Genomic DNA, 8,369 nt, shown 5'->3' with positions numbered 1-8,369 from the left:
GCGGAGGTTGCGGTGAGCTGAGATCACGCCATTGCACTCCAGCCTGGGTAACAAGAGTGAAACTCCGTCTCAAAAAAAAGAAAAAAAAGATATGCCATCCAGTTCCATCCGTGTTGCTGCTAAAGACTTGATTTCATCCCTTTTTATGGCCGCGTGGTATTCCATTGTGTGTGTGTGTATTATGTATATTGTTTATATATCTACATATCTCACATTTATTTAAAAACACACAGAATGGCTATATATATGTCAGATTTCTTACATATATAAATATGTGTGTGTGCATGTGTATGTGTGTGTATAATCTCACATTTTATTTTTATTTTTAAGTTCTGGGGTACATATGCAGGATGTGCGGGTTTATTACATAGGTAAATGTGTGCCATGTGGTTTGCTGCATCTATCAACCCATCACCTAGGTATTAAGCCCAGCATGCATTAGCTATTCTTCCTGATGCTCTCCCTCCCCCTGCTCTGATCCCCCAACAGGTCCCAATGTGTGATATTCCCCTCCTTGTGTCCATGTGTTCTCATTGTTCAGCTCCCACTTATAAGTGAGAACATGTGGTGTTTGGTTTTCTGTTCCTGCATTACTTCCCTGAGAATAATGGCTTCGAGTTCTATCCATGTCCCTGCTAAGAACATGATCCCTTTCTTTTTTATGGCTGCATAGTATTCCATGGTGTGTATGTACAACATTTTGTTTATCCAGTCTATCACTGATAGACATTTGGGTTGATTCCGTGTCTTTGCTATTTTAGTCTCACATTACAATCATGGCTACGGTGAGCCATGATTGTACCACTGCACTTCAGCCTGGGCAGCAGAGTGAGACCCTGCCTCTAAATGAATAAATAAATACAAATAATCTTTATTCCTTGCTAGTTGGAGAAAACATTGCACTGGTGGCCAGGACCATTTATGGTGATTCTTACTAATCTTGTTCTGGAGAGATAAAGGAGGATGGAAATGGCTAAATAAAGTGAATAGAAAGGCGATATTCTCCATTCGTCCATGTTTCTCTCACCTAACTATTGGGAAACTCTGGATTTTCCTGGTATGAACTTTATGGGAATGCTATGTAGTATATTAAGCAGTGGAGTTACAGACATGAAAACCAGAATATGATATTTTTTAAATGCCACATTGTGAGCAAGTCTAATAGAGAAAATGGACCACACTGAATGGTTAGGACATTGGCTTCACCAAACGCCCCAAGGTAGTTAGTCTCTAGAGATATTACATTTGCGAGCCTTATTGGAGGGTTGAAGTTGAGAAGATGGCCTTGGGAATTGGCTAATTTACACACACACACACACACACACACTCTCTCTCTCTCTCTCTGTCTCCTGAAAATCAGTCCTCATTTTGAATCCCAGCTCTTCAATTTACCAGCCTTGTGAAAGTCTTTTAAGCTCCATGATCCCCAATTCCCTCTCCTAGAAAATGGGAGTCATGATTAACCCTTTGAGGCAAGCAGGGTGAGCTATTTTGAGGGTCAAATGGTAACAAGTGTGTGGAAATGCCTGGGGAATTATAAAGCGCTGCAAACAATATGGCAGTGCTATTGATCTTTATTATATATTACTTGTCTTGTGGGGCAGTTCCTCAGCCTATAAAGCCTCACCAACTTGGAATCACTTGAGGATTCTAGGCAGGGAAACACCAGATTGTCCCACTCATTGCATTCCTATAACACGATCTTAATTACAGCTGCTAAACACGTCTTCCTCCAGCAAACAAGCTTGGCTGCCCTGACTGTTACAGGTCTACAGTGTTTCTTGTGCATTTTAAGGTAGACACCACAGTTGGTCCACTATGTATGAAGACAAAGTGCTTTCCAGAATAGTACCACATATAAAGTAGATCTGAGACAAACAGTTATTGAACATATACACATGCATTGATCACTGATTTATTTTACTGGCACTGGAATAGTAGGTTTTTGTTGCTATACCAACATAATTTCTTATAACTCTGCCATTAGAATTATCCTGAGCTGTATAGACCACGCATAAAATGTTGCTTTATTCTTTGTTAGCAAATATAACTTATTTGCAAATAGGTTTAAAGAATATACTGGGCTGGCCAGGAGTAGTGGCTCACACCTGTAATCATAGCACTTTGGAAAGCCGAGGTGGGTGGATCACCTGAGGTCAGGAGTTAAAGACCAGCTTGGGCAACATGGTGAAGCTCTGTCTTTACTGAAAATACAAAAAGTTAGCTGGGCATGGTGGTGTGTACCTGTAGTCCCAGCTATTTGGGTGGCTGAAGCATGAGAATTGCTTGAATCTGGAGGTGAGGTTGCAGTGAGTTGAAATCATGTCACTGCACTACAGCCTGGGCAATAGAGCGAGACTCTGTCTCGAAAAAAGAAAGAACGTGCTGGGTTTACTGGGTCATCAAAAGCAGTTTAGGTAAGTCTTCGGACCATTATTGGCCTAGCTATGAGGAAAACATTTGCTTTGCAGATGTTCTTATTTTATTCTTCTCTTCCTTAGATAATCTGAGAAGAAGCCATGAGACAAGTGCTGTGTGACTGGTGAGTTGGCAAGTTCACGAACATTCCTCACCCTCCATTTCTAGGGAGAAGGGTGCTTTGTCTAGGTTGTCTCTATCCTGGAGGATCTGGGTTAAATATGTGCTTCAAATGTTCTCTATGATTGTGGATTATCAATCATTGCTCACATTTTATTCAAGCTGTGCTTTCTATATTTTGTCTTTTATTTATTTATTTAATTTTTTTTCTTTTTTACAAAGGTGGAGTCTCACTATGTTGCCCAGGCTGGTCTCAAACTTCTGAAATCAAGTGATCCTCCCATCTTGGCCTCCCAAAGTACTGGAATTAGAGGCATGAACTGCCGTGCCTGCCCTACTTTCCATATTTTGAAGCCACAAGTAAATTCACACTGATGTATGATATCCACATCATCTTTGTTATTCTGTAATAGCCCTGCCATTCCATATTAATGATTTTTCAGTTGTAATTTCTCCTGGCTGATATTATTATTGCTACAACAGTTTCTTTTGATTACTACCTGGCTGGCGTAGATGTTTACATCTTTTCAGTTTCGAGTTTTACTTGTCATTAGGTTTTAGGTGTGTCCTTTAAGAAAAGCATATGATAGATTTTTAAAAGCTAGTTTGGGGCTGGGCGTGGTGGCTGACAGCTGTAATCCCAGCACTTTGGGATGCCAAGGTGGGCAGATCACGTCAGGAGTTCGAGACCAGCCTGACCAACATGGTGAAACCCCCGTCTCTGCTAAAAATACAAAAACTAGCCTGGTGTGGTGGCACACGGCTGTAATCCCAGCTACTCAGGATGCTGAGGCAGGAGAATCGCTTGAACTCAGGAGGCAGAGATTGCAGTGAGCTGAGATCACGCCACTGAGCTCCAGCCTAGGTGACAGAGCGAGACTCTGTCTGAAAAAGGAAAAAAAAAATGAGTTTGGGATTATTTAACAAGCAGGTAAACCCACCCACATTTGTTATACATCTTAAGATAGTTGATCTTATTTCTGTCATCTTACACACTATTTTATATTCTCAAGGTTGTTATATGGTTTTCTTTTTGCCCCTCTTGCGTTTTATGGGCTATATCAAGGCTTCTCTATTTCCTAGCTGATATGGTTTGGCTGTGTCCCCACCCAAATTTCACCTTGAATTGTAATAATCCCCACGTGTCAAGGGTGGAGCCCTGTAGACATAATTGAATCACGAAGGTGGTTTCCCCCATACTATTCTCATGGTAGTGAACGAGTCTCAAGAGATCTGATGGTTTTGTAAATGGAAGTTCCCCTGCACAGGCTCGTGCCTGCCTCCATGTAAGATGTGGCTTTGCTTCTCCTTTGCCTTCTGCCATGATTGTGAGGCCTCCCCAGCCATGTGGAACTGTGAGTCCATTAAAACTCTTTCCTTTATAAATTACCCAATCTGAGGTATGTCTTTATTAGCAGCGTGAGAGCAGACTAATACACTGGCCCATCCTCCTTCCTTCAAGTGGCCTGAAAACTACACCTCATATTTCCCTTAATCATATTCATATAATTATTATGAACTTATCAAAATTATGATGGTTAATCTGCATTTCCAGCTTCCTTTTGAAGAAAGACTGGAGAATGTCTGAACACCACCATCCTTCCCCTCTCTCTCTTCTTCCATGTAATTATTGCTTAGTTAATTCTTTACTCCTTTCCAAAATAATTATAATTAATAATATTTTCTGTCAACACATATAAAGCGTTATGAACATGTTTTATCTTTTTTCCACATCTTTTCTTATGTCTACCCTTTTATTTTTATTTTTATTTATTTATTTTTGCCATGGAGTCTTGCTCTGTCACCCAGGCTGGAGTGCAGTGGTGTGATCTCAGCTCACCATAACCTTCACCTCCTGGGTTCAAGCAATTCTCTTGCCTTAGCCTCTCGAGTAGATGGGATTACAGGCATGTGCCATCATACCCGGATAATGTTTGTATTTTTGTAGACATGGGGTTTCACTATGTTGGCCAGGCTGGTCTCAAACTCCCAACCTCAAGTGATCTGCCTACCTTGGCCTCCCAAAGTGTTGGGATTACAGGCATGAGCCACTGTACTCAGCCTGCCTACCCTTTCTTTCTAAGATAACTGCCTTTTGCTGAAAATATTCCTTAGTAGTTTTTTCATCAAGAGTTTTTGGGTTCATGTACATCCCAAATGCCCATAGTCCCTTATCATTCTTCAATGATGCACTAGAAGGGTTTGGAAGTCTGAGTCTCAGCACTCCGGAAGCAGTGGTCCTTGGTCTTCAGGCATCCACTGTGGCTGTTGGGAAGTCAGTTGACATTCCAGTTATCCTCCCATTTTAGGTTACCTGTGGTTGTGTTTATACAAGTCTCCTTGTCTCTACCATTGCCCTTTACTGAGCTAGATCTAACTGGAGATGTTTTACTTTTTTAACTGGGTTTGGTCTGGAAACTTATGTCCGTCTTCAATCCTGAAAATTCTTAGCCAAGATATCTTTCAGTATATCCTCTCCTGTCCTCATCTTTAAACCCTCTTAATGGTAGGCTGGGACTTTTTGTCCAAAACCATAGAATGTACAACACCAAGAGTGACCCCTAATTTAAACTATGGACTTTGGGAGAAAATGACGTCTCAATATAGGTTTATTGATGGTATCAGGTAATGTACCGTCTTGCTGCTGGGCGTTGACAGCGGAGGAAGCTATTACGTATGTGGGGGCAGGGCATATATGGGAACTCTCTGTACCTATGCTCAATTTTTCTGTGAAACTAAAACTGCTCTAAAAAATAAGTCCATTAAAAAAAAAAAACATGAGCTCGAGATTTAATAAAATTACTACTATTAACATTAAAAAAGGAAGTAGGCCAGATGCTGTGCCTCACGCCTGTAATCCCAGCACTTTGGGAGGCTGAGGCAGGAGGATTGCTTGAGCTCAGGACTTCAAGACCAACCTGGCCAACATAGTGAGAACCCTATCTCAATTAAAAAAATTGTTTTGACAAAAATATAAAAATGAAACAGAAGGGAAGATGGATGGACATAAAAGGATGTATGATATAATATTTGAGGTTGAATTAGTAGGACTTGGAATTGATTGAATGGAATTTGGAGTTGGTGAACCTGACTGAGGGGATATTGGTCTTCAATTCATAGTAATCATTTTTGATCAATGGCTGTTGTAGATTTTTCAGGATATTATACAATTCAGCTGTTACAAGAAGGTTCTTTTACAATCTAAAATTTAGGCCAGGTGTGGTGGCTCACACCTATAATCCCAGCACTTTGGGAGGCCGAGGCAGGCAGATCACCTGAGGTCAGGAGTTTGAGACCAGCTTGGCCAACATGGCAAACCCCATCTCTACTAAAAATACAAAAATTAGCTGGGTGTGGTCGTGCACACCTGTCATCCCAGCTACTCAGGAGGCTGAGATGGGAGGATTGCTTGAACCTGGGAAGTGGAGGGTGCCCAGATTGTGCCATTACACTCTAGCCTGGAAGACAGAAGCAGACTCCATCTAAATAAATAAATAAATAAAATAAAATTTAATACATCTATTCCAACATTGATCCACTAAAAAATAAAATAAAATTTAGTAAAATCTGCCTTTCCTTGAACTGAAAAAATTTTAAAAATTTAGCAGAATCTTAAAAATGTTCAATTTTCTTTTATAGATTTTAATTAATTTCTAGATTTTTTTTTTAAGTGTAGTTTTCTGCACCTGATTTCTTCTGTGGACATATGTTCTTGATGAACAAAAGGAGAAAACACTCTCTTTTTTTTTTTAATTTTGAGACGGAGTCTCGCTGTATCGCCAGGCCAGAGTGCAGTGGCACGATCTCAGCTCACTACAGTCTCCGCCTCCCTGGTTCAAGCGATTCTCCTGCCTCAGGCTCCCGAGTAGCTGGGAGTACAGGCGTGCACCACCAGGCCCGGCTAATTTTTGTATTTTTAGTACGGACTGGGTTTCACCATGTTGGCCAGAATGGTCTTGATCTCTTGACCTCATGATCTGCCCGCCTCAGCCTCCCAAAGTGTTGGGATTACAGGCATGAGCCAGTGTGCCCGGCTGAGAAAACATTCTCTATACACACATGTATTCAGTCCCAAAATATCAGTATTTCATCATCTAGCTCTGGATTCAGACCCAGGAAGTTGCTAGAGCTTCTGTTATCACTCCACCACGTCCACCCACTCCATGTGGCTTAGAGAAAACCTGTGAGGTTATAAAATGTATTAAAAAGTACAGCCGAACACTTGAAAAATCAGAAATGACTACCTCCTAGTCTCTGATTTTCCTTTTTTTTTTTTTTCTGAGACAAAGTCTCACTCTTGTTGCCCAGTGGTGCAATCTCGGCTCACTGCAACCTCCACCAGGTTCAAGTGATTCTCCTGCCTCAGCCTCCCAAGTAGCTGGGACCACAGGCACGCACCACCAAGCCCGGCTAATTTTGTATTTTTAGTAGAGACGGGGTTTCACCATGTTGGTCAGGCTGGTCTCAAACTCCTGACCTCAGTTATTCCATCCGCCTCGGCCTTCCAAAGCCCTGGGATTACAGCTGAGAGCCACCATGCCTGGTCTTGTTTACATTTTTATGTAATAAAATAAACAAAAAAGTTTTTTTGAGACAGGGTCTTGTTCTGTCTTACTGCAGTGCAGTGGCGTAATCATAGCTCACTGCAATCCTGACGTCTCAGGCTCAAGCAATCCCCCCATCTCAGCCTCCTGAGTAGCTGGGACTATAGGAATGCACACTGTGCCCAGCTATTTTTGTATTCTTATAGAGATGGGGTTTCACCATGCTGTCCAGGCCAGTCTCAAACTTCTGGGCTCAAATGATCCACCTGCATCGACTTTCCAAAGTGCTGGGATTACAGGCATGAGTCATTGCACCCAGCAAAATTAAATTTTTAAACCTTACCCTCAACCGTAATCACTGTTACAAAGTTTAAGCCTCTGCTATCACTAAAACAGTATGAAAAGGTGTTATAAGAGTTAAACGTCATCATGAATTGGTAAAATATGATACCATATTCGTATAGAACAATGGTCCCCAACATTTTTGGCACCAGGGACCGGTTTTGTGGAAGACAGTTTTTCCACGGACAGGAAGGGGATGCAGAATCGTTTCAGGATGATTCAGGCACATTACATTTATTGTGCACTTTATTTTAATTATCATTACATTAAAATACATAATGAAATAATTATACAACTCACCATCATGTAGAGTAAGTGGGAGCCCTGAGCTTGTTTTCCTGCAACAGGATGATCCCATCTGGCGGTGATGGGAGACAGTGACAGATCATCAGGAATTAGATTCTCATAGGAGCGCACTTCCTAGATCCTTTGCATTCACAGTTCACAGTAGGATTCATGCTCCTATGGGAATCTAATGCCTCCGCTGATCTGATAGGAGGCAGTGCTCAGTCAGTGACGCAAGCGACAGGGAGTGGCTGTCAACACAGAGGAAGCTTCATTCACTTGCCCGCCACTCACCTCCTGCTGTGTGACTTGGTTCCTAACAGGCTTCGGACCAGTACTGGTCCATGGCCAGGGGACTGGGGATCTCTGGTATAGAACATTACTTTTTTGCCAGGCACGGTGGCTCACACCTGTAATCCCAGCACTTTGGGAGGCCGAGGCAGGTGGATCATGAGGTCAAGGGATCAAGACCATCCTGGCCAACATGGTGAAACCCCATCTCTACTAAAAATACAAAAATTAGCTGGGTGTGGTGGCAGGCACCTATAACCTCAGCTACTCGGGAGGCTGAGGCAGGAGAATTGCTTGAACCCAGGAGGCGGAGGTTGTAGTGAGCTGAGATCACGCCACTGCACTCCAGCCTGGTGACAGAGTGAGACT

The sequence above is a fragment of the Sapajus apella genome, unplaced genomic scaffold, assembly GCF_009761245.1.
Source record: "Sapajus apella isolate SASKATOON/1434 unplaced genomic scaffold, GSC_monkey_1.0 scaffold172, whole genome shotgun sequence".
NCBI lineage: Eukaryota > Metazoa > Chordata > Mammalia > Primates > Cebidae > Sapajus > Sapajus apella.
This window is presented reverse-complemented; position numbering follows the sequence as displayed.